Raw genomic sequence first — 26,737 nt, forward strand, 5'->3', positions numbered from 1 at the left:
CATAACCAGAGCAGAAGGAGCATTTGGTGGGCTGAGCACGTGTTCATTTACTTCTCTGCTTGTTAGTGGGCCCGACACACGTGCATGCTCAAGCATAGGAGGCACCCGCGTGTGCGCACACACAGGCACACACGTGAGCACACACAGGCACACACAGGCACACACGTGAGCACACACAGGCACACACGTGAGCACACACAGGCACACAGGCACACACAGGCACACACGTGCGCACACACAGGCACACACAGGCACACACGTGAGCACACACAGGCACACACATGAGCACACACAGGCACACACAGGCACACACATGAGCACACACAGGCACACACATGAGCACACACAGGTACACACAGGCACACGCGTGAGCACACACAGGCACACAGGCACACATGTGAGCACACACAGGCACACACATGAGCACACACAGGCAGACACATGAGCACACACATGTACACAGGCACACATGTGCGCACACACAGGCACACATAGGCACACACGTGAGCACACACAGGCACACACGTGAGCACACACAGGCACACGCATGAGCACACAGGCACACACAGGCACACACATGAACACACAGGCACACACGTGAGCACACACAGTCACGCACATGAGCACACAGGCACACACGTGAGCACACACAGGCACACACATGAGCACATAAGCACATACATGTGTGGACACACATGCGCATGAGGACATGCATGTCTACATGAGCCCAAGCACACACGTGCACAGACATGAACACACACAGGCACACACATGAGCACACACAGGCACACACGTGAGCACACAGGCACACACAGTCACACACGTGAGCACACACAGGCACACACGTGAGCACACAGGCACACACGTGAGCACACAGGCACACACATGAGCACACACATGAGCACACAGGCACACACGTGAGCACACACAGGCACACGCATGAGCACATAAGCACATACATGTGTGGACACACATGGGCACGAGGGCACGCATGTCTACATGAACCCGAGCACACGTGCACAGACATGAGTACGTGCAAGCACACACAAGCAGATACACGTGCACGCAGACACCCATGAAAAGGCACATGCATGAACATCACCAGGAGGCAGTGCCTGGTCCTCGCACCTTCCCATGATGCACCACTCAGCTTCTTGCTCATGACCCCTCAGCTTCCCCGGTGTGTTAGGGTGAAGCCTAACTCTGGGAAGTGGGACCGGTTGGGGGTCGTGGGAGCAGACACGCAGTGGGTCCCTGACTCTCACAAAGGACGGGCATGCGGCCTGGCCAGCTCCACCGCGGCCTCAGCCCAGTGACTGCGCACCAGACTCGAGCGGGCCTGCCTGGAGCGCCCTCTCAGGAACGTCCCCCCAACCGGCATCACTCTGGACCTCAGCCGCCCTGCCGTGGCCACCGCCCAACAGCCCCTCCATGCCTTTCTCCAAGGCCAGGCCCTGGCCGGGACCCCACCCCTCCCTCGCTGGGGACCTGTGCCTGCCTCCCGCGGCCGCCCTGCACCCCCTGCCACCGCCTCCACCGCGCTCTCTGTCCACAGGGGCCAGGATGGAGTCAACACACACCAGAGCCTGCCACACCCCTGCCTGCACCTGGGGGGCACCCCCGACCCAAGCTGAGTGGCTCCCTGACAGGGCAGCCACAGCCCCTTCCCCACGCCAGCCACGACCCCTTCCCCACACCAGCCAGGCCCCTTCCCCACACCAGCCAGGCCCCTTCCCCACCCAGCCAGGCCCCTTCCCCACACCAGCCAGGCCCCTTCCCCACTCAGTCATGGCCCCTTCCCCACCCAGCCATGGCCCCTTCCCCACCCAGCCATGGCCCCTTCCACATGCCAGCCAGGTCCCTTCCCATGCCAGCCACACCATGGCTCCTACTGGCTCCCCATCACACCCAGCCCTGGTCTCCTTCCCACCCCAGGCCTCTGCCGTGACATCTGTCCCCCTCAGCTCCGATGTCCCCTCCTTAGAAAGGCCTGCTGGACAATCACAGCCGCTCCCTCCCTCAGGGCCCTTCCTGTCCCTCCCAAGCGTGTCACAGGCTGACATGATCCTGCTGCTGCCAGTCAAGGGCAGGACAGTGGGGAACGCTCCAGGCACTGCCCACCCTGGACAGCACCCGGCACTCAGCAGGTGCACCATCAACACCTGTGAGTGAGTGAATGAATGAATGAATGAAAGGACACGGCAGCGCCAAGCCAGAGGGGAGTGGTCAGGGCTCCCTGTCCCCAGAGGCACCTGCCCCAGCCCCTGAGTGGCTCCTCCTGCTCAGGAAAGGGAGGAGCTGAGGACGAGGCTCCCAGAGCAGCGTCCATCATCAGGGCTTCTGCACGCTCAGGGAGTGGCTACAGGGAAGCCGAGAGAGACCTGGGTCTGAGTCCTGGCCCAGGACCCCACAACATGACCCCTGTGAGCCACCTCTTGGTGATGAAGGCATGGAGGTGACCAGAGAGAGCCACAGCTGACCCCTGCAGTGGCACAGCCCACGCAGTGACAGCCCCACCCTGCCCGTGCAGAAGCTCTGGCCGGCTGGCACAGCCGCTGTGGCCGGCCCCCACATGACAGCCCAGCTTGCGCCCTCAGTCTCCCTTTCCACGCTCTGCCCAAACCCGCCTTCCAGGCACCGCCAAGCACCCACCTTCACATAGTGGAAATCACACGTTCTATAATGCTGCACACAGAACCAGCGCCAGCCAGACATATCCAGCATGGCTGCAGGCTGTGTCCCTGCAGTGCCATTATAACACAATTTCCTTATTTTTAAAGATTTATTTGAAAGGCAGAGTTACAAAGAGGCAGAAGTAGAGAGAGAGAGAGAGAGAGAGGTCTTCCCTCCGCTGGTTCACTCCCCAGATGGCCACAATGGCCAGAGCTGCACTGATCTGAAACCAGGAGCCAGGAACTTCTTCCAGGTCTCCCACACGGGTGCAGGGGTCCAAGGACTTGGGCCATCTTCTGCTGCTTTCCCAGGCCATAGCAGGGAGCTGGATCAGAAGTGGGGCACCCAGGACTAGAACCAGTGCCCATATATGGGATGCTGGCACAGCAGGCGGTGGCTTTACCCGCTATGCCACAGCGCTGGCCCCTATAATATAATATCCACAGCTGACACTCCCACTCCCATCATGCACCTGACGCCATGACATTTCTGATATCTCTGAAAAATGGGCAGTACTCAAGCCCCACCCCACCCCAACCCCGCCCTCTTTGAACATTCAGTTAAGCACCACCCTCTAAGCCTCTGGATAGTATAAAATGACAACCTGAACCTTCCTTGTTGCGGGCTTTTTTGTTCAGTCTCTAGCAAACCTTGCTGGGAGGGGCCGGCACTGGGGTACAGTAGGCTAAGCCTCCACCTGCAGTGTCGGTGTACCATATGGGCGCCGGTTCACGTCCCAGCTGCTCCTCTTCCAATCCAGCTCTCTGCTATGGCCTGGGAAAGCAGTGGAAGATGGCCCAAGTCCTTGGGCCCCTGTACTTGTGTGGGAGACCCAGAAAGAAGCTCCTGGCTCCTGGTTTCAGATCAGCCGGGTTCCAGCCATTGCGGCCATTTGGGGAGTGAACCAACGGATGGAAAACCTTTCTCTCCGTCTCTCCCTCTCGCTGTCTGTAACTATCTCTTTCTTTCCCCCACCCTCACTCATTTCTTGAGTGTGTGGCCCTCGGGGAGCTGGCCCACAGCACCAGAGGAGGACTGACACACAGCAGGTGGGAGGGAGCAGGACTCCGAGGCCCTGGGGCCTCCAAGGACGGATGCAGGGCCACCCAACCCCCCGAGACCAGCTGGTGGGGTTGGGAGGCTGTCCCTGCAGGTGCAGAGGCCTGGAGGCAGGGCCACCCCAGCAGGGCCCTGGCCAGGGCCCGGCTGATGAGGGATGACGGTGCCAGGAGACAAGGTGCCTTCCCCTCGCCGCCGATGCACATTAAGAATTATTCCCCTCGCGAGCAAACAATCTGTTACAATATCCAGCGCCACTTTTCCCGGCTGGGCGCCCTCCCCATACATCCTGGATTAATCCCGGAAGTCACTCCATTCATTTAGGACACGCCTGAGTGTGCCTCCTCTTTTATTAGGGAAATCTGTCACAGTTCTGAGGAGCGCAGAGGTTCTCATGGGAGAGGAGGCCAAGACCTCAGCGGCTGGGGAGGCCACCTGGGGCCCCAGGGCCTGGCAGGGGCTCGGGAGGGGGGGCAGCAGACCCCAGGGAACCAGGGAATGCCTCCCTGAGACGCAAGACCCATGATGACCATGAGCCTGCCCCGGGGGCCTGGGGCCATCCCTCCAAAACCCCCAGCCCTGGGTGGTAGGGGCGGCAGGCGTGACCCATATTGTCATTCGGGGTTCAGACGTGAGGCGGCCCTCCCAGCCCAGCCCCCACCTCCTGGGACTGCCGTGTGTATCAAACAAGCCAAGTTCAGTCCCACCCAGGGCCCTGCACCAGTGGGTGCTCCAAGGGGCAAATCGCCATAGACCCCTCCCACATCTCCCCCCAGCAGCCAGACCCTGCCCCTTCATTCTGGCCAAAGGCTGCCCAACAGGGCAGGTGCAGTCTGTCCGGACAGTCCCGCCAGCCTCCTCCCAGGCCCTGCACCAGGTCTTCACACCCACCCCAGGGCCCTGGGGTCTGGGAGTCCCGTCCGCCCACCCCACAGGGCCCTAGGCTGTGTGTTCCCCGCCCCCCCCCCCAATCCCCGTCCCCAAACGGTTCCAGCACCAGGACCTCTCTGGACTCCCCTCCCACCCCTCCACCTCCCCACAATAAATGATGCCCATCTCCCACCCCGCCCCCACCCTGGCCCAGCTCTCTCTGCCCCTCCCCCTGTCCCCAGGACCCCCAAGTCCTCCCTAACCCCAGGACCAGACCCCTCCAGGAAGCCCTCCTGCCTTCTCCAGCCCCCACCTCCTTCCGTCTCCCTGGTCCTTCTCTGCTGTGGTTGCTACCCCAAGGCAGGGACCCTGGTACTCAGGGAGGTGGGGCCGCTGCATGACTGACAGGGAGGGGGGAGAGGGCTCCCATGATGCACTGCATGACCTGGGTGAGGGAGGCGTCATTGTGCCCATGTGCATTTGAGGAAACCGAGGTAGGGGAAGTGAATCACTTGCCCAGCAGCCATGCTAGGAGGAGACCCAGCCCCACCAAAAACCTGTCCACAAACCCACGTCCTGTGTACAAAGCCCACAAGCATGTCCATGCCTGCTGCCCCTTCTGACCTGTGCCACCCCTTTGGAACGGTCCCTGTCCCATGGAGGATGAAGCCGGGGTCCAGAGAGGCCAGCTCATTTGCTCAAGGCCACACAGGAAGTGGATTCTGAGCGGCCAGCCTGGTCGACGCAGCTGACCTCCACTCTTGGGGTCTGCCCTGCCGGACAGCCCTTGTCTGTCCCCAGCAGTTCACCACGGGTCCCTCCCAATCGCCACCCCAACTCACGGACCCCAGGGAGCGCCTGGCTGGCTGGCTAAGCTCTGAGAGGGAGGGCGGGCGCTCGCCGGTCTGCGTGTTTACAGAAGCTCCAGAAAGTAGGACACGTGGGAGAGGCGGGGACAGCAGGTGAGGGCTGCAGGGGAGGGGAGGAGCCACCCCGGCACCATTTCCTCCAATGACCTTGGCAACTGACCCAGGGGCGCCCAGGTCGGGCCAGCATGTCCTTGTCACACAGAGGCTAGGAGCCGAGGCCACCCTGCTCCTGGGACAGCTGGCAGCACTAGGCTCCAAGCAGGGTGCACCCTGGGGTTCCCCCAGACACCACTGGGCAGCATCAGGTGGGAGACCAGGCTGCAAAGCAGCAGACACGCCCACCCACCAAGGAGCACAAAACCACACCCGTGTGCAGGGGTCTCAGAAGCCGAGGAGCCCCCAGAACCAGACACGCCCACCACACAGCGTCTTCAGCACTCCCCGGCCGCCTCCCAACTCCACCCAGCCTGTGTGCCCGTTGCCCCAGCTCAGCCAGGGTAGCAGGAAGTGGCCAGACTCAGGCCCCCATGCTTGCACAAAGCCAGCTGCAGGGAGAGGCCAGGGAGCCGCTGGCCGGCTCCTAAGGAGGGTTGGTTGTGGCGACCACGGGGGTCCAGGTCGAGAGCACCGGCGTCTGACACAGGGCACAGGTGGGGCTGTCCCCTCCTCTCCACCCCAATGGCCGGGCACCCCCCAGGTATGTGCTCCACGTCCAGGCCGGGGTGCCCCCTCTCATGCCCCACCCACCCCTTCTATCTGCAGCTCAGGCCCACGCCACCCCACCAGCCCTTTCATTATTCAGAAGAGACTCTGGATTGAAAAGGCTGAGGCAACTCACAAAGAAGGAGCCTCTAATTGGGGCGTTGTTAACTTCTCCAAGGGGACTGCATCTCGCTCCCCTGGCATCGCCAAGATGCAAGCCTCGAAACAACACCAGGCACCAGGCACCACCCACGCCCTGGCCCCAAAAGCACCCCCAGGCTCCACCCTCCTGCTTCTCCCTGTGGGGGTGCCTGGCCCAGACCCCTCCCCGCCACCTGCCACCCACAGCATCCCCAACCCACAGCAGAGGGTGGCTGAGGGGCAGAAAGGACAGCCGGGCCCTGCCCTGCAAGGCAGGATGCCCTACCACCCCCTAAACAGCCCCACGACCTGCTCCCCAGCCCTCCAGCCTGCGCGCCTGTGACTGGTGGCTCAGAATCCTGTTTCCTGAGCATGGGCTGTGTGCCAGACACTGCCCTCGCCCTGCCTGTGCCCCAAGCGAGTACACAGGCAGGTGCACTGTCACGCTTGGTTTACTGATGGAGAGATGGAGAACCACGGAGCTCAGGCATGATCTAAACCCACACGGTCAGCACACGGCAGACCTGGGGCTAAAGCATGCACAGTCGGTAAAGCCGGCACACCTGTAACTGCCGCCTGCACCTGCAGGCTCACCTCCAACCTGGGCACTCCTTAGGGGCCAGGCCATGACCTCGCACCTCTGCTCCTTGGGGCTGGCACAGGGCCCAGCATAAAGCCACACCCAACACATGTTTGCAGTGTGAATGAAAACGAGGCAACTTCCTGTTCACTCTCGAACCACAGACTCGTGACAAAGACAGAAGATGGCCTGGTCCCCGATTCACATCACGCAGAGACCCAGAGGTGACAGAGCCCGGGGAGATCCTCGGGCTCTCCTCGATGGGCGTTTCCCTTTCACCCAGAGCATACAGGGACTGGATCAGCAGCAGGCCTGAGTGTACAGGGACTGGGTCAGCAGCAGCCCTGAGCGTATAGGACTGGGTCAGCAGCCAGCACCCCAAGCATACAGGGACTGGGTCAGCAGCAGCACCACCAACTGTGCTCCTGGGCCTGGCTCACATCCCAGCTTAAACACAGTGCTGGGCCAGGTCCCAGCCCTGCTGCGGGAACCTCCTCTCTGTGTCCCTGACAGCATGGGCTGGCTCCTGTCTGCACCTACACACCTCAAGGCATGGGATGCTCACCACTGACTGGCAAGGCCACCTGGCTCCTCCACCTGGGGACAGCTCATGGCTGTGGCAATTGCAGCTGTGGTCACCTGCAGTCAGGGGTTGAACTGTGCCCCCCCCCAAGAGTCCTACGTGGAAGTTCTAACCCCCAGTGCCTCGGAGTGGACAGTGGGTCACTGCAGGTATAATCAGCTTATCAGGATGGGGTCACACGGGGGCAGGTGGGTCCTGCGTCCAGCCACTGGTGTCCTTGTGAGAAGGGGAGACTGGGAGACAGTCTCAGCTGCTGAGCGTTACACAGATACCTGGTGCAGGGACACGGGGGAGGACAGCACTGCCAGCCAAGGAGAGGGGCCTGTGCCCGACCCCTGCATCACAGCCCCAGAGCCAGCCGGGCCGGCACCCTGACCCCAGACCCAGCCTCCAGAATGCAGAGACCACAGCTTTCTGCTCAAGGCCCCCAGTCTCCGGTGCTCTGTCCCAGCAGCCGAGCAAACAAACACGGCCACAGACCCGGCTCTCAGTGCAGCCCTGGCCCTCCACCAGCTGTAGGCGCGGGACGAGCCCCTCTGGGTTTGCTCACAAGATGCCCAGAACGCTGCTGGGCACCCAGGACGTGTCCAATCAGTGCTCATTGAAAGAGTGGCTGTGCCTGCCACGAGCTGAGACGGAGCGGGCCGTGCTCTGGAAGCCTTGGACACACGGAGGGGACAGAAGGCGCGTCCTCGGAGGCCTGCACCGCCCGTAGGTCTCCTCTCTAATGCGCCCTGGGCAGAAGGGGCAACAGCACGCAGTGAGGAGGCCTTGGACAGGCGGAGGAGGGGCAGCTGAGTCCCTGACACCCCCTGAGCCCTGCACTCACTGGGGTGTCGGCAAGTGGGGCTGGGAAAGGAAGGCTCCCAGGCGCCAGGCGAGACCCCACCCCACAGGCAGCCTGGTCCACGGAGCAGCTTTTGGGAAGCAGATCAGCTCGGAGCGCAAGCCCTGCAGAGCTGGGGCTGCCCTGGAGAGGGTGAGACTCCCGTGGCTGCAGGTGTGCAAGGCAAGGTCGGGGGCCTCGCTCTCAGGGTCCCCGCGTGCCCTGGCGGGGGTCTCGCTTGGTCCAATCCTCAGGAGGTGGCTGAGGGCTTGTCCCTCTCCCAGACTGAGTCTGCCCAGTGCCATGGATCAGGGGGTCTGAGTGGACCCCTGTCTCTAACCACAACCAGAGTGTCCTGATGCATGGCCAGGCTTGGGCCCCGCCCCCCCGCCCCCCCCCCCCCCGCCCCAAGTGCCGTGGCTTGAATGGAACTGCACTTGGGCTGAGTTTTGGCTTTGGGGCCTGGGGGTGCAGGGCCGCATGTGGCCGGGGCACCACCCTAGGGACAAGCGGATGAGGGCGGAGGTGGAGGACGAGCCGAGGAGGACGACCCCAGGTGAGCTGGGGTAACTCGACCATGAGCCACAGGTCTTGGGGGCGGGTAGAGAGAAGAGGGGAGGCAGGGAATTTGTTCTGGAGATGGTGGGACTTGGACGGTGTGAGAAAAGCATCATGGGACTGGTGACAAGGCAGGACACTGAGCCTGGAGGGCAGGGCTTGAACCAGACCACAAAAGGCCCAAATCGTGGGACAAGGGGCCCGAACTGAAGCCCTGAGCAACAAGGAGCCCCTGGACGCCGTGGAGGAGGAGCAGGCCCCGAAGGAAGGCCACGGTAGTGGCCATGGCCAGGGCTCAGAGGGCGGGGCCCGGCCTCAGCAGCACAGGGGTCAGGGCCAGCCACCGAGCCGTGAGGGAGGGCATCCCGGGGCCGGTGAACCCCGACGGCTCCTCGGCAAGGCAGGGCGGCCCGTCCACCCTCCACAAGCAGGCCCTCACCCTGCGCCGCGTGGTCTGCTGGCGACTCCCACAGCCGCACCTGCAGCCCCTGTGCCCCCAGCGGCCGGTGCATGCGGCCCACGGTCCGCGTGCCTTCCCCACGCGGGCAAACACGTCCAGGCAGGGCTCGGCTTTCCCTGCACACCCGCTCCCGGCTCCTGTGCCTCGGCTCAGCCTGGGTCTCCCCTGTCCACCTGCTCTTTCCCAGCCCAGGGCCCACCCTTCCAGCTGCCCTCGGCAGTCTCTCCCACGCTGCCCAGCTCTGCCACTGCTCCTTGGGACGGGGCAGGGGTCTCCTTGCTGACCTGCCCGCCCACTCCTGCCCTTGCCTGCCTGTCTTTCCTCCACCAGGAGAGGGGCCTGTGGGCCCGGAGTCACTGCTACCACAGGGCCTGCTCCCTCTTCTTGGGCCCTGGCTCAAAGGGCACCTCCTCTGAGGAGCCTTCCCTGACCACCCCTCCCCGGCTCCCCTCCCCAGCCCTCTCTCCACGGCACTGGTGACCCCCGAACTTTCTTTATGAATTTACTGATGTGGTTTTTCTGTCTAGCAAGGCTCTGTTGGGGGTGGGAGGGCTGGTCCAACCTGCTCACTGTGGATGCCAGGGTCAGAGGAACAAGAGGACGTAACAGTCAGAGGAATGACGAATGAGCCACCGACTGGATGACGACTTTGCACAGCACCGAGCGTCTACCACAAGCGCCCAGCGGCAACTCAGGGAAAACCAGACCCACAGCCACCAGCAAGCCCACCCTGGTGCGAGAGCAACTCTGGGGCCAGCAGGGGCACACAAGGGAGGGGATGCTGGGGAGGAGGCACCCGGCCTGGGAACAAGGGGAGCCCATGGGAGCAGCGGCCGCTCAGAGCAGGTACAGCCTCCACCCTCCTGCAGGCGGGAGCCCAGGTGGACTCACCAGCGGCACAGCAAACCACACTGGGCCTGCGAGTGACCAGGGCCCTGCAGCTGTGGTGTGGGGTCTCCCAGCCTTGCCTCCCCTCCCGCAGCTGCTCCAACACAGGAACGGGGGGCCGGGGCGGGGTGGGGGAGCAGGCAAGCAGAGGACGGCACAGAAAGACACCGGCTTCTCCGGACACAGTTCCAGCCCCCGACCCCAAAGCTTTGCTGCCCGTCTCAGCCCTCCACTCCTCGCTCTGTTCATCCAGGCCCTCAGGTGCCAACAAAATCCCTGGGAACCGTCACAATAGGCGGCGCAGAGCTGGTCCAACAGGCCAGGCACACGTGGCTGGGGCATCACGCTGCCACTAACAGCCCCACGGCGGCCACACGTGGGAGGCGGGGCCGCAAGCAATCCTGGCGCAGTATCAAGCGCAAGGGCAGCTGAGTCCAGCTGGGTCCCGACTGTGTCACAATACAGTTTGTGCAAGACGGTGGGCACAACGCCCCAGCACCCCCTCTTCTCCAGGGCGAGCAGGCACCGCCTTCCATCAGTCTTCAAAGGACCCCACAGGCTTCAAGACTCGGCCTGGCGTCCCCTCCCCTAGCTGACTCCCAGCCCCACCCTGGGGTGGTGCCCCTCGGGCAGTCCAAGAGGCCATCTGCTCCGTCCCCACAGAGCCACAGTGCCTGGAACGCACGCACACCACCCCAGGGCCTGGGCCTCAGCCTGCCCTGATGGCCGCTGGACCCGCATGCGGACTCCGGCCTGCAGCCCGTTCACACCAGGCCTTGGGGACACTTCCGGCCCCCCGAAGGCTTCTTGGACCCTAACTGTCTCTGTCCCCGTGGGCCCACTCCCTCCCGGCCTGTGGTCAGCCGCACACGTGGTGGGACACAGGACCCCAGCCTGCAAGCAGAGGCGCCTGTCGCAACCGCGGGGCTGGCACTGGCGAACATGCGCCAGCCTCTGAGCACTGCCGGGGCCCTCACTGCAAGCGGGGAGGGAGGCAGAGGGCAGCCCCCGGAAGCCCCCCCCAGGGCCCACGCCACCCCTGCCCGCCCCTTACCTCACGTCGGGTGGGCGCTTGGGGAGCGCAGCTGGGCCTGACTCAGTCGCCCTCTCTGCCGTGGGCACTGGCGGCTGTGGGAGGAAAGCGGAGCCGTTGTCAGCCAGAGCAGGGCGGCACAGGGGGCCTGGGGGCCACCGGGGGGTCCCACACACAAAAGGGGTCCGATCTCACCCGGCTGGACAATCCACACAGTCGCTTAACAAGGGGGTGACCTCAGTGCTGGGCGAACGTCCGGTGCACCCATGCAGGCAAAAACCACCGTAGAGCAAGCCACAGCATACATCACACACACCCCCACACCCGTGCACATGCCCACACGTGTACACGCATCAGCCGTGCGCTCAGACGCACAGGCTGCCAGCAGGGCAGGCAGGCTCTGGGAACACGCGCAGGGGTCTGGCCTGCCCCGGCCTACACTTCTCTACCCCAGCTCCGGGACATGGGAAACCCAAATCTCTGAGCCTCTCTCCTTTCATCTGTAAAATGGGCGCAGCACCCTCCCGCCAGGAGGACAGAGAGGGCACCATGGCTTCGGCCTCCCCACAGGGCCCCCGAGAGAGGGGGCGGGCAGGCCGTGGGAGTGTCTGTCCCCGGCCTGGGCACCATCCTTCCAGTCCCCACGGACCTCAACCCCACCTCCCCCAGCCTCTCTGCAGAGCTGGCCCCGCCCTCTGTGAGTGGGGGACGCCAGCCCCAGTGATGCAGAGCACGGTCGGTCCTTGGCTGGAAGTAGAAGGAGGCATCCCCCCCACCCCTCCCCCGCTCCCACTTCCTCCCCCCACCCCTCCCCTGCTCCCACTTCCCCGGCCCTGGGCACAGCAGCCCCCCTGCACCTCCATTTCCCGAGAACCTCACGGAAGTCCAAATTCACTTTATTTTTTGTTGCTTTTTTAAATTATCTATTTTATTTGAAAGGAAGAGAGAGATCGCCCATCTTCTGGTTCACTCTCCAAATGCCTGCAACAGCCAGGGCTGGGCCAGGCCGAAGCTGGAAGCCAGGACCTCCCTCCAGGTCTGCCCACATGGGTGGCAGGCACCCTAGTACTTGAGCTGTCGCCTGCTGCCTCCCAGGGCGCAGTCAGCAGGAAGCCAGAGTCGGGAGCGATCTGGGACTGGAACGCCGACACTCTGACGCGGGTTCCCAAACATCAGCTTAACCAAATGCAAGGCCCTGGATTTCCTCCTGAGCTGTCACCAGCTCCGTGTCTCTCCAAGTGTGGGGCCCAGGGGATTCGGTGGCTTGCCAATAAACACTTCCACTCTCCTAGGTGTGTGTGCCTCACTGGGAATCGGCACCTCACAGGCGCGACTTCATGAACACGTGGTTGGGGAGTCCTGCGCTAATCCACCTGCAAATATGAGCCGGCCAAAGACAGGGACTGAGAGAGGACAGGCGCAGGTGGCACCCAGAGGTGGCTCCAAAAGTGAGAGTGAAAGAAAGCACGCCGGCGTCTGCCCCAGCTCCAGGTCCCAGCAGTCCCACGAGGGTGACTGGCCCAGCCAGCACCGGCCCAGGGGACAGAAGGATGGGCGGAGGGGGCCGGGAGACGGCTGCCATCATGTGGCCTCGGGGTCCCTTCCAGAGGCAGCCCTTACCGAGTGCTAACGACGGAAACTCTGGCCACATGGGAGGTGTAGGTGGAGCGTCTCGCTGCCTGCACACTTCTCCAAGACAGAGGCAGAGAAATGGACACAGAGCAGGTCTCAGGCAGCCCCCGCTCTCCAGACAACACAACCACGAAGCGGTGGGAGCCAGACACGGAGGCCTGCCTGGCCCTACTGTGCAGCATCCCCAAACCCCACCCCGTGCCAGCCAGGCACGGGATGCCGATCCTAAAACAGGATGGGATGGGATGGAGCAGAGCCGGCTCAGCAAAGAGGGGCAGCCAGGGCCTGGCCAGCTCCTCAGGCCTGGGGCCCCCAAGCCAGGTCCAGCCAGCAGGAATGCCCTCAGCGACTGCCCGAGTGGGCTCCCGCTGGACTGGCACAGGCCGACCAGGCCCCGGCCAACACGACAGCCATCCCTGGCCCGCCTCCAGGCCACCTGGCTGGCGGCCCCGAGCCCAGTTCCACCTGAGCTGGCAGGGCCGGCCATCCCCGCCAAGCCCCAGCTGCCGCGCTCCAGACAATGAATGGGCCTCCTGCGCCCTTCCCCCCAAACCTTTGGGAGGCTCCCAGTCTCCTGGTGGCATCCTAAGGAGTTGCCATGGAAATGGGACCACAGGCAGAGCATGACAAGGATTTGGGGCAGGGGACGCAGCGGGAGAGGCAGAGCGTGCCAGTGCCGTCACGGACACAAGGCCCGCCCGTCGCCGAGTCCCTGGTAGGACCTGAGACCTCAGCCGTAGGCCGTGCGGAGGGGGGGGTGCCCACGGCTCCTGGCTCCTCGCCCCTCAGTGCAGCCCTGGGAGCTCGGCGAATGTGACGTCTGTGCACTCGGCAGAATTAACACCCGTGCCAGGGAATGTGCGACTCGCACAGGAACGGCGGCTCAGCGACACTGCCAGAGCGGGTTTAGGACGGGGGGGGGGAAGGGTGCTGGGAGCCAGGAGGTGTGCACTGAGCCAAGCACCACGCACGTGACACACAGGCGTGCAGCTGCTCCAGGTCACACGCACATGACCACAGAGCTCGAGAGGCCCACGCCCATCGTACAGATGGGGAGACTACAGCCCAGCGAGGGTCAGGGTCACCCAGCAAGGCACCCAAAAAGCCAAGCCCAGAGCCCGGGCTCCTCTCCCCAAGACCTGAACCCTCTGCTCAACACCCCCCAGCTTCGCATGCATTCACTAATGCGACTTTGGCTGAGTGCCCACGACACGTGCATGGTGTGGAGACCAGAACAGGGCTCCTGTCCACCAGGAGTTTGCAAAGGGGACTGCTGCCGAGGAGGGGCCAGGAGCAGGGCAGAAGGCAGGAGCCTGGGGAGCGACCTGGAGTTGAGGACGTGCACCCCCGAGCCAGGCTTCAGGGACCTCTCAGTTCCCCCTCACTTCCCAATTGCTCCTGGAGCCAGAGGACCCCTGCACCCACCCGGGGCCCTCACCTGCAGGAGGTCATGGGGGGCATCCTCCCCACCGGCATCTCCAGGCCCCACAAATGAGGGATCATGGGAAAAGTGCACTGCTACACAGGAGCTCAACAAAGGCTGAGCCCAGCCACCCTCCATGCCATGGGCTCAGCACTTTGCCCACCACCCATTAGGTCCGAGCTCCCTCTTTCTCTCCGGGTGCCTGCTGTGAGCCAGGCACCGGGCAGAGGACAAGGGTGCCCCTTTGGTAGCTGCCCCGATGGAACTCAAGTCTCTTGGGCAGCAGCATGCATTGTCATGCATACACATGTGCGCACATATATGCGCATGTGTGTTGTGGTGCACTTGTGTGCACATGGTGTGTTTGTGCATGTGTATGTGTGCACATGTGTTGTGTGCGCATGTGTGCATATAGTACACATATGTGTGAACATGGTGTGTGGTGTATATGTTGTGTGTATGACACATGTGTGCATGTGTATGCGTGTGTGTGTGTGTGAGTCTTGTGTGTGTTTAGAGGCGGGGGCAACTGGGCCGAAAGCAAGAGGGGGGCCTCCCCAGGCCGGCCACACCCTCCCATGGGACGTGTTCACACAGGTGCAAACCAGGTCCCTGGGCAGCGGCCAGGTGGATCCCAGGGAGCTCAGTGCTAAGAGGCCAGAGGATGAAAGACCAGCAAGAAATGATGGAGGACCCCGGTGAAACAGAAAGGAGGGCAGTCTTGGAAGGCTTCCTGGTAGAGGAAGACCTAGGATCGATTCAGAGCCTGCTCTCTACTACCACAGGAAGTCTGTTTCCCTGAGACATGGAGCTGGACCACGACCCACCCTGCCAGCCCACAGGACCTGGGACTAGGCTGGCAGGGGGAGGGCAGGGGGACACATGTCCCCTGACAGCTGCCACCCTATCTCCAAGCCACCTCATGTCCCTATCGACCGTCCGCTGCCTGACGGGAAACCAGCTGGGGGCCCAGGAAGCAGCAGAGATGGGAATGGGGGGGGGGGCAAAGAATGTGGGAGACAGAGACAGGAAGAGAGACAGCAGCAGGGACCCCAGAGCCAGGCAGATGGAGGGAGACGCACGAGATGAAGACGGATGGACAGAGCCAGTCCCGCACCTGCCAAGAGCCGCAGGCGCCCAGCTGGGAAGGAGCCTGCAAGCCGGCTTTGCAAAGATTTCTCAGCCATAAAACTCTTATTTGAAATGAAACCTCAGACAGGGGGTGGTGGGGGGAGCCTTCCAACACCAGACGTTAAATCCAGCAGCCATAAAGTGAAAATTTGACAAATCCAACCACATAAACACGTAAAACACCCGTGCGGCAAGCAGCACCAGAAGCAACACCCGAACGCCAGCAAGACACTGAAAGGAAATATCAGTAATATGCAAAGAGCCCCTACAAATCAATAAGAAGAAGACAAAAGAGAAAAATCGGCAGTGAGTTAAGTAAATCCGCAGAACAAGAACTAAATTGGCCAATAAACGCGGCGAAGGATGTTCTATGTCACTCGCGATCGGAAAAAGGCAAATGAAAATGACACAATTCCATTTTTTGCCCATCAGATGGGGGAAATTTAAATGATTGATAACAAGCAGTGCTGGCAAGGACGCGGGAAACGAGCGCTCGCGCCATCGGCGGGGGAGGGGGCTGGCTCAGCCTTTCAGGGGTGATTGGGCAATATTGATTAACGTTTGAAACCACACACCCCGCTTCTAGAAGCCTCTCCCGCGGCAAAAATAGCACGCGCACTCGCCTGTAAATCCCCGAGGCTGCTCCCGGCAGGGCTGCTGGGGAGGAGGAAAAAAAGAAACCGGAAGTGGCCTAACCGTTGATCAATACGGGACCATTCGAAGAGAACACAGCAGCTGTCAGCTGTGGCGGCCGGCGCCAGCACGAGGCGCGGCGACGGAGAGCAGGAGCCCAGGCTGCAGGACGCGGCTGCACGAGGAGCCCGCCACAAACAGCAGGTGCTCGGCGCGGCTGGAGCCCGGCCCGCGGGGTGGGGGCCCACTCGCAAGCCTCCCTCGTCCACAAATGGACAGCTGGATTTTCCTTCATAATCAGAAAAACAGAATCAATAAGGAGTTAATTGGTTTTTTTTTCTTTGATCCTAGCCAGACCCCAACATAAAGTGCAGATCTGAGCAGGTGGCTCTGGGCGAGGTAGGGGGACCGCACTCCCCTCTCCCAGCCCCACCCCAGGCCCCTGCCAGGAACACCAGGGCACCAGGGCCAGTCTGAAACCCGCAGGAGAACATGCAGACCTGGGCCACTGGGGACAGGAGGTGGCGTCCAGCCCAGCTGGCTGTGGTCACGGGCACAGCAGGGCACTTGGCAGAAAACCCAAGGACAGCGGGCTCCAAGGCTCCTGTTCTGAGAGGAGGAGGCAGGGTGTGTGGCCCAAAGAGGCCGTGGGTGAGCGTGGAGGCAGAGCGTGGGGCTCCCAGCAGAGAGGGCACCCACGGCTCTGTGGAGGTGAGCCTGGAAGGGTGTGTGGGCTCCAACCAGCACAGACATGTGTCGTCCCTGGAGTCAGTGTGCGTGTGTGGTGTGTGTGTGTGTGTGTGTGTGTGTGTGTGTGTCAGGGATGGGGGATAGGTCCCCCACAGACCTGCGTGTGTGTGGTGTCCTGTGTCCCTGGGGGTCCCACCAGGAAGGGAGCTGTCCAACACAGACAGGGCAGGCTTGTAGGGGACAGGGTGAGGGCACAGGCTGGGGGGGTCTGGGGGGGACAGGGTGAGGGCACAGGCTGGGGGGGCCTGGGGGGACAGGGTGAGGGCACAGGATGGGGGTCCTGGGGGGACAGGGTGAGGGCACAGGATGGGGGCCTGGGGGGACAGGGTGAGGGCACAAGATGGGGTGGGCTTGTAGGGGACAGGGTGAGGGTACAGGATGGGGGGCTGGAGGGGCGGGGTGAGGGCACAGGATGGGGGGCCTGGGAGGACAGGGTGAGGGCACAGGATGGGGTGGGCTTGTAGGGGACAGGGTGAGGGTACAGGATGGGGGGCTGGAGGGGCGGGGTGAGGGCACAGGATGGGGGGCCTGGGGGGACAGGGTGAGGGCACAGGCTGGGGGCCTGGGGAGACAGTGTGAGGGCACAGGCTAGGGCGGGCTTGTAGGGGACAGGGTGAGGGCACAGGCTGGGGGGCTGGAGGGGCGGGGTGAGGGCACAGGCTGGTGGGGGCACAGAGGTCAGAGTGTGGTAGGGGCTGCCCTGGGTTCACTGGGTTCTCTGGGCCTCACTTTCCCTATGGCTGGGGTCCCTCCTGCATATATGAAAGCCGTGAGGGGTGGGGCTGAGTGTGCAGCCCCAGGGCTGTGCCGTCCATCACGTGGCACTGGCCCGGGACCCTCCTCCCTCGGCTGCCCACTCCCTGGCTGGGGTGGGCCCTGGCTGCCCTGCACTGCTGTCCAGGCGTGTGGAGGTCACGGCCACCTCCTCCCGTGACATCCAGAGATGACAAAGGAGCGAGATTCCATCATGAGCCTGGAGGCTGGGCAGGAGTGCTGGACAGGGCTGGCAGCCAGGCCATGGCCACGTGGCTCAAGGGCCCTGCGGCCATCCTGACCCCTCCAGGGACCTCTCTTGGTCTGGCCTGGGCCACAAATAGGCCTCGTCCCCCTGGAGTGACTCAGTGCACCCCTCAGCACCCCTCACCTCGCCAAGAGGAGTGGCTGGCACTGGGCTCCGACAGATGTATTTAGGCCTGCCGTGTCCCGAGCCTGTCCCCTCCTCTGCTCTGTGATGACGGACGTGCAGTCTGCCCACAGCAGAGTGGGGGACTTTGCCACCCCCAGTTCTGGCCTTAGTTTCCCCATCTCTGAGCAACAGCATTGCCCCATGTGATTTCCCAGGTCCCCTTGGGGCGTGCAGCCCTGGGGAGCCAGCAGGAGCGGAGACCAGGGCCCGCCCTCAGGCCACTCCATGCTGGTCAGCGGAGACCAGTGGCACAGTCCACTTAGCCGAGCGAGCTGGGGGGGGGGGAGCAGGTCCACAGCAGAGCTCCCCAACTGGTGGCCCCTATTCCTTCCGTCACCAGGGTTTGCACCTGCTCTACACGGTACCTGCCTGTCCCCTTGAGGCTCCAAGGACCACAAGACTCCTGCAGACGGAAACCCAGGGCTAGCGAGGCAGTGATCAAGGGAGGCTTCCTGGAGGCGGCACGGGGTCTAGAATACAAAGATCCCAAGGAGACACTGCTAAGTCCATGGGTGCCCCTCCCGCCCTGCAGCTCTGACCTCAGCAGAGGGCATTTGCTGGGGGGGCAGGGGGGGCGGGGGGGGGTCATGTTGCACTGTACTTGGAGCTCTTTCCACCTCTGTAGCCCTGGACGCCAGCTCCATCCCAGGGACATCGGTCCTGGCTGCTGATGCCCAGTGGCCACGGAGGCCTCACTGTAAACAGCTGGGCTGCTGGCAAGCACCGTCTGGCCAGGGAGGGCTCCCGGGCAGACTAAGAGCAAGGCCGGCCCCAGACTCATTCGTATTCCAGTCTGGCTGCTGGCTCCAATATGGCTGAGAGGCACGAGGGCAGAGGCGGCCCTCCGAGAACGCCCAGCGATGATTCCTCTCCGATTCCAATTTATTTTCTATCGTTAATGCTTCTGAAAGCCCCACACGCTCCACAAACAGGGAATGAGCACCAGGCTGGGGAGGGAGGACTGCAGAGAGCTGGCCATGGGGAGGGGCCCAGCAGAGGTGCCCCGAGTCCTGAGTGCAAGTCCCACCCAGGATCACCTGCTGGCAGGACCTGGGGCAAGTGTGACCTCTGTGCCAGTGGGGCACCGGCCCCGGCTGTGCCCACCCCGTAGGACGGTCTCCTGGTGGACCAAGGGTCAAGGGTGAGTGGACTTTATAAATCATGCAATGACACACCGAAGAACTGACAGTGAAGCCGCCCTGGCTGGCCATGGCAGCACAGACCCAGGAGCCAGACGCCCACCCTCCCCCCCCCCCCCAGGCACAGGAGGTCCCCTGTCTGGTCCCATGCTCCCTCTGCCACGCTTCCAGACAGAACTTCCCTCCACCCCCGCCATCATCCCCACGGCACAGCAGGAGGGGCCTCTGACCTGGGTCCCCTGCTCAGAACCCGGCCAGGGTTCCTGCTACCCTCTGATCAAGTTCTAACTCTCCCACTGGGTGCAAAGCTCTCCCCAGCCTCTCCGCCCACCTGCCAGTTCTGCCCAGCCCCCCTGCCCTCAAATCACAGGCCCCTATTGCCTGAGCCACCTCCCCCTCAGCCCTTCCCCAACGGCAGCAGCTCCGCCCACTCCCCCGGCACACCCTGCACCCACTGCCCACTCACGCTGGGACTCTGTCTCCAATGAGTGAGCTCTGTGTCAGAGCTGGCTGGCCTGGCCCCCACGTGCTCATCACACCGAAGCTGAGCACCTACTGTGTGCAGGGGACATAGCAGCCGCCAATCGGAGCTGGACCGTGTCTCCAGCGATGCGCTCGGGGCAAGTGTGCTGAATGAACGAATGAACGAACAGACATCTGACTTTGTTGCAAATGGGAAAACTGGGCCCAGAGAGGCCAAAAGCCCTGTGCACAAAGATCCCCTGCCTCTGTGTCCCCGGACCTTAGCAGTGGGCAGAGGAACCCAAATGGAAGGCTAAAGTCAAGAGCAAAAAAAAAAGAAGAAAATAGAGTGGATTTTCCTCTCTCAGTAATGTGAAGGAAATTGCTGTTGCCAACTATCACAGCTTAAAAGCAATTAGAGCCTAGGAGGGGACTGGAGCAGCACGCGCCCAAGTGACAGGGCCAGTGCCGGCAGAATCCTGCCAGCACCATCCGAATCGGGCAAAAGGGGGGAGGGGGGGATGGCATTATAAAAGCACCAATTTCCCTCTGCAGAGATGGTGGAGATAAAATATTTACAGCCTCCAGGGGAGGGGTCTGGGAGAGGCCAGGGACCCCCGGGGGGCTCCCACGCCCACCCTGGGACGCAGAGAAGACGAGGCACCTCTCGGCCTGCAACCGTGGGGGCTGCGGACCGAGCAGGAGAGAAGCTGCCAGCAGCACCTGCTCTCTCGCCCCGTCCCCACCACTCACTGCGGCCCCCTGCCCCCGCCGGGCTGCAGCACCACGGCCCCCATGCACTGGCTGTGAGAGCTTCGCAAGTCCCTCCGTCTCCCGGCGCCTCAGTGTCGCCATCTGTCCAGAAGCCGTGCAGGTCTCACGGGTTTGTACGGCCTGAGCGAGGCAACCCACGCAAAGCTCTCGGCACCGCGCCTAACACTCAGTGAGTGTCCAACAGACCCCACTCGGCCCGGCCTCACGCTCACCCTCAGGAGTGCTCACTCTCCGGGTGCACACAGGCTGCCAGACCCCCACCAGTCACCCCAGAAACGCTCGCTTGGAGGGCACATGGCAGCTGGGGGCAAAGGGTGGGGAGCCCCTGAGTGCAGGGCTGGGAATCTTGCATTTGCGTGGCTAAGGAAGGCTTCCTCCAAAGACTGGGTGGAGGAGGGGCCGGCGCAGTGGCGTAGTGGGCTAAGCCTCTGCCTGTGGCGCGGGCGTCCCATATGCGTGCCAGTTCACATCCCAGCTGCTCCACTTCCGATCCAGCTCCCTGCTGATGGCCTGGGGAAGCAGAGGAGGATAAAGGATGACCCAAGTGCTTGGGCCCCTGCACCCACGTGGGAGACCTGGAGGAAGCTCCTAGCTCTGGCTTCAGAGCCAGCCGTCTGGGGTGAACCAGTGGATGGACGAGTTCTCTCTGTAACCCTGCCTCGGGCAGAGGAGGCAAACAGAGGAGGCTCGTCCTCCCTGAGGGACCAGGAGCAGGCCTGCCCTCCAGCCCGCGGCCTGTGCCTCAGCCCCGAGTTGTCCTCCTCCCAGGCGGATGGCATCTCTGAGTCCTCCTCTGTGACATGGGGCTGGAGGAGTCACCTTGCAGGGCTGGGGAGTGCACTGGCGGTCCATGTGGGGACGTACGGCGGCCATGGCCACATGGGCTTGCTGCCCCCCGACTCCTGCAGCACATGGGTGGACCCGCCGTCTCCCCTGGGGCCCTTCCGGGGCCACTTCTCACGGGCAAGGCAGTGAGGTCCACTCCAGCTCCCAGGACTGATGTCCCAGGGTGGCAGAAGTGGCTGCACCCCTCCCCCAGGCCCAGGCCCTGCTGCGCCCTCCCCTTCCCAGCTGCTGAGAACACACAGGCCAGATGTAGGGGCCGGCAGCGCCTGGGGCCAGGACTGGGCATCAAAGGGGTTTTGATGTCTGCGTCACTGGCTCTCCCTCTGGTCGCCGTCCCCACAGGGGCCTCCCCCGGCCGTCCCAGCACCCAATCGTGAGCCAGGCGCTCATCAGATCTGCCACTGTCGGGCTGGGGAAGGGGCACGAGGCCACTCTCAGGTCACCCCATGGAGGCCTCCTTCCCTTACTGGCTGGTAACAAGGACCACACACATACATGCACACACACACACACACATGCGCAGACATGTGCTACGAGAGAGAAGAGGTGGGCCCCAAGGCGGAGGGAGCACTGGGCTGACCCCAGGGAAGCTGGACAGCCTGCCCACAGCAGGGCCAGCCGTCTCCCCTCTGCACCAGGGGCGCCAAAGCCACAGGCTGATGTAGGCCTGGGAGCGGGAGACACAGGGACACCAGAGGTCTGATGTGCTCCAAGGCTCTGAAGATCTCTCCCTAGAGACGCCATGCCCTGTGCCTCAGTTTCCCTATCTGTAAGGAAATCTCTAGTACCATACAGAGACTCCATGACTTCCTCAGGGAGTCCCAAGTACACGTGGGGTGCTTGGAGGCAGGGGAGCCATAGAGACCTGCAGCTGCCTAGGGCCAACGGCTCCTCCCAGGGAGATGGCCAGGCCTGGGCAGGAGGTGGGGCCCAGGGCACACACCCCAGCCCTCAGCCTCACTTCCCGGCACTCACACCCAGGGCCCCAGAGCCCCTGGCTGTCCGGACCCCGCCCCTCAGTGCCCCTGCTGGCCCAGTCCTCCTGCTGCCTGCCCCATGTCCCCTGTTGGGGGCGGCTGATGTGGGGCGAGCCCATCTCGGGTGCCATCGGACACTCCCAGCCCAGCGTGGCCAGCGTCTGAATTCAACAATAAACAAGAAATTGTTTGAGATTTTCCTGATGCTGCAGTTCCTGTCGAAGCCCCATAGCAAACAGAAGGAAGAGACAATTAACCTCAAAGAGAGCCACTTCCTGCTGCCAGCCTGAGTGGGAGCAACAGCTGGGGGTCCCCCCTCCACCTCCCTTTCCCCCCTTTCCCGGCCAGGTCAGCCCGAGGCCTGTCAACACCCTTATCCGCAAGGACTCCGAGAAGCGGCACCTGACCCCTCGGGCTTGGGCAGCCGTGTTTTCTCTTCGGCTTTGGAGACGGCTGCAGAAATGTCACAGTCCCTACTGTCTATCTGACAACTGCGGCTAAACCCAGGTTAGGGGCAGCCGGGGGCTCCCTGTGCCATTCTCTGCCTGTCCACCGGTCTGAAAATGGCCCTAACAAAAAAATTCTATTAAAAAAAAAGAGCCCTGGTCACGTGATCTGGGAGGCCCCACAAGCCATACGGACGCCCCCCAGCTTCTCTGAAAGGCGGCTGGGGCTCGTAAGTAGGTTAAGCGTCCCCCCTGCCATCTCCTTTATGCTGTTTCCTGAGAAATCGCTTGTTGGAAAACCCCACTGAGCCCCGAGCCTCAGCACCTGCCATCTCTAGCCACAGCCCTGTCCTGCCGGCATCAGCTCAGCTGGCGGCCACCACCCTGGGCCCGGCCTCTGTGGCCACTGCCATCCCTAATTCTCTGTTCCTTCAACGGGAAAGATGGCGAGTTGGCGGCTGCTTCCAAGGCACGGTGTCAGCCCAGGGGGAGGGCAGAACTCACAGGTGGGAAAGCGGAGACTGAAGACCAAGGGAATCCAGATGCACACCAAGGCAGGTGGCAAAGAGAAGAAGGCAGCCAGGGTGCGGGGACCACGGAGGAGGTGGCCTGCACCCCTTTCCAGTGACTCCCGGTCACAGGACTTCCTGGTCAGGAATACACAGCCATGAAGGCGGTCTCCCGGCCAGGCCCTGCGGCCCCACACCACTGCGGCCAGGTGGCCTCCACCAATCGATAAGGACGAGTTATCGGGGCCCCAGATAATCAATAGCCGACTGCAGAGTGAGGTCCGTAGCAATCACAGGGAGAGTGATGTGCGGGCGGCCAGGACCGGGTGCCCCGGCTCCAGCTTGGCAGGGGCCCCGGAGCAGGGAGGGCCCTGTCTGTGGTGAGCCCTCGGCTGAACGGCCGCCCACACCTCCCGGGGCTCCTCCTCGGACTGATGTCACAGGCCCACGGGGCCGCTGGAGAGGAAGCGGCAGAAGCCACGGAAGAGGCCTTGCGGGATACGCACAGCAAAGCCCGGTTCAGCCAAGGGCACCCCTGGGAATGCCCCGGACCCAAGACAGAGTCACGTTCAGTCTCTGCGTGCAACCCGTTCCCGAGCCCCAAGGAAACACAGACGCACACGGCAGGTGCGGGGCCCTTCCAGAAACCCTCGCCACGTGTACAGCAGACGTGCGGGGGCGGCCGGGAGGGGAGCATTCATGCTGAGTCTTGCAAAGCCAGCGGCGTCCCAGAGATGGAGACAGGAAGGCTGCTCAGGGGCAGGGGCCTGCACACCCCTCCAACTATGGGGGCTGGGGAGACAGCCAAGGGGAGAGGTAGCCAGGTGCACCGTGGATGGAGGCGTGGCCTGTGGGAGGCGCTGAGGCAGCTCACTGAGCAGCTGGGCCTTACTCAGCGCCATCCCCAGAGTGCCTAAGAAGTGACTCGGCGAAACATCGGACGGGGACTCCCGGACTCACAGCCCCAGAATGTGGCGCTGTGACACCCTCCCCCGTCTACAAGCACCTGTTTATGCTACAGCCTCAAAAGTCACCCAGGACAAACAGGCAGGTGGAGGCTCCCAGGGGCCTGTCCAAGGCCACACAGTGAGAGGCAGAGTCCAGCACCCTACTCGTCCTACCTCATGGGTTGCCTGAGAGACCAGGGTGCACCCCTCGCTCCATGCCCCCCACAAAGAGACCGCCAGTCTCAGACCCTTCTCATGCTGGGGCGGACAGGAAACACAGTCCAGGCTGCCTGGCTGACCAGGCGGGAGGGGCTGCTGGTCCCAGGACAGCCGGTGCCGCTCCTGTACTGGAGATGAGCCAGGAGCCGTCTCTAGAATCCCCAAGCTTGGTCTAGACTGATGAAGCCCCTCCTCCCCCAACAGCCACCCCCCGCCGTTCAGGAAGCCTAACCCTGTAGGTCGGAGGCAGGGTCAAGTCCACCTCACTGTGTGACTTCTGGAGAATCACTGCCCTACCCATGGCCTCCGTTGTCTCATCTGTGAGATGGGCCAATGCTCTCCAATACTCTACAGAACTGCATGGGGATGGAGCAGGTGGAAAGGAATATGAAAACACGGGATATCAAAGGATTCTGTCCTGGGGAATGACAGTCGGGCCCCCTTTCCTTCAACCCAGGCGCTGAGACCCCTGCTGGACTTCCTTCGCTTCCCTGCAGCTGCGAGTGGCCAAGACGCTACACTCTATCACGCTAGCGCCTGCTTTGCCTGTGTGACTTCTAAGTAAGATGCTAAGGCCAGCCCTGCACCCTCCCCAGGACACAGAGGAAGAAGGGGAGGCCCAGACGTGGTAATATGACTCTCACCAAGCCCACCTAGCCTGGAAAGCGGAAGGACCAGGATCCAAACCCAGCCCCGGGACCGGCACTGGCACCATGGCGTAGTGGGTAAAGCACCCCATACGGGTGCCGAGTCCCGGCTGCTCCACTTCCAATCCAACTCCTTGCTAATGGCCTGGGAAAACAGTGGAGGATGTCCCAAATGCTTGGGCCCGCACACCCACGGGGGAGACCTGGAAGAAGCTCCTGGCTCCCGGCTTCAGATCAGTCCAGCCCTGGCCGTTGCGGCCATTTGAAGAGTGAATCAGTGGATGGAACACCTCGCACTCGTCTCTTATTCTCTCTCTCTCTCTGTATAACTGTGCCTTTCAAATAAATAAATAAATCTTTAAAAAAAAAAAAGAAAAGAAAAAACAGTCCCACCCCGCACCCAAGCCCAGGACCCCTCGGGTCTCCACACCCTAAGACCTCAGAGTCAGCACTTGGGGTGCAGGTGCCTGTCACACACACACACACACCCTCTGAGCCCTGAGGCTCTGACATCACAGTGCCACGGACCCCCGTAGGGCACTCAGAGCGGGGTGGGGCACGGAGCAAGGCTGACTGGCACAGCTGGCCTGCAGCTAATTGGATCAGTCCCGGGCACAGAGCCGCCTGTCCGGCTGCCCTGGCAGATGGGTGCTGGAACTGGGCCCCTGCCAAGGCCCAACCTCCATGTCCAAACCAAGCTGAACACGGAGGTCCCATTCTGGCCTCCTCCTGCCGTGACCCTGGGGGCAGGCAGGGCCCAGACAGACCCAGAAGTCCACAGTGGCAGCCGCTGCCCCTCCTCCAGCGCCCGGCGCTTCCCCTGACATGGCCATATGGCCCCATATGCTCCCTGACAGCTGGACGGTGGAGCAACTGGCCAGCGCCGTGCTCCGCAGGGCCCCAAAGCCCCGCCACCCCAGCCACTCCCAGCCAGCAGGCCACAGGCCCGGCCGGAACCAATCCACAGGGGCTGCTTTATGACCTTGGGGGAGTCACTGCTCCTCCCTGGCCCCCAGGCTCCTTCCCCCTCACACAGCAGTGCTGTCCACCCTCTGCCCCGCCCTTTGCAGTCCACTTGTGAGGTTAAAAATCCACACCTAGATTCACCCTAGGTATCCAGCGAGACGAAGAGACATGTCCATTTTACAGACACAGAAACTGAGGCCTGAGCGCCCCCAGGACTTCCTCAAGCGTGCACAGTAGTAGGGCCAGTACCGGAGTGGCACCAATGACTCCAGGACACTGCCCAGGAGCTGGGACTGCTGATGGCGAAACCTCCACCCGAACCAGACTGCCCCAGCCGGGTCCCCACCCAGGCCAAACCTTCTCCGGGGGCTGGGGCCCCACACACACCCTTGGCCTTCCCGGGGAAGGCAGACAGGTGTCTGAGTGGCACTGCCAGCCTGGGTCCCCACAGCAGCCTCGGCGCCGCCTCCCCGCCTCTCCAGACGGAGCAATTGAAAGAGCAGATCCAGCCAGGGTCTCCGAAACCTCAACCCTGCAGCCCTGAGCCCCGTCTGGACGACTCCACCGCTGCTGGCTCCCCGGGAGCCCAGGGCCGCTCACCTCCGCACCACTGCCGGCCCACATTCTCTCACTCATTCCACAAATATTTACCAAGTGTCTACCAGGGCGCCACAAACATCCCAGCAGGCCAAAACCCCACTGCCCGTCCCGTCCCCCCGGAGCACTGCTCACCCTTCCCTCTGCAGCCTCCGGCCGCCTCTGCCCCTGCCCAGGGCTGGGAGGGGGGGTGTCCAGGTCTGAATGCCCC

The 26,737-nt window shown here is 62.8% G+C and overlaps 1 protein-coding gene across 4 annotated transcripts in view; it reads right to left on the reverse strand.

The window, feature by feature from the left end:
* Window positions 1–26,737, reverse strand: part of LINGO1 (leucine rich repeat and Ig domain containing 1) — a 162,561-nt gene that overhangs the window by 129,269 nt on the left and 6,555 nt on the right. For all 4 annotated transcript variants that reach the window (XR_016218429.1, XR_016218428.1, XR_016218430.1 and 1 more), the window contains exon 2: window positions 11,264–11,337. The gene's annotated coding sequence lies outside the window, so the exon portion shown is untranslated. The remainder of the gene's footprint in view (window positions 1–11,263; window positions 11,338–26,737) is intronic.

The sequence above is a fragment of the Oryctolagus cuniculus genome, chromosome 12 (genome assembly GCF_051225735.1).
Source record: "Oryctolagus cuniculus isolate XC-2025 breed Fujian yellow rabbit chromosome 12, ASM5122573v1, whole genome shotgun sequence".
In the NCBI taxonomy this organism is placed as follows: Eukaryota; Metazoa; Chordata; class Mammalia; order Lagomorpha; family Leporidae; genus Oryctolagus; species Oryctolagus cuniculus.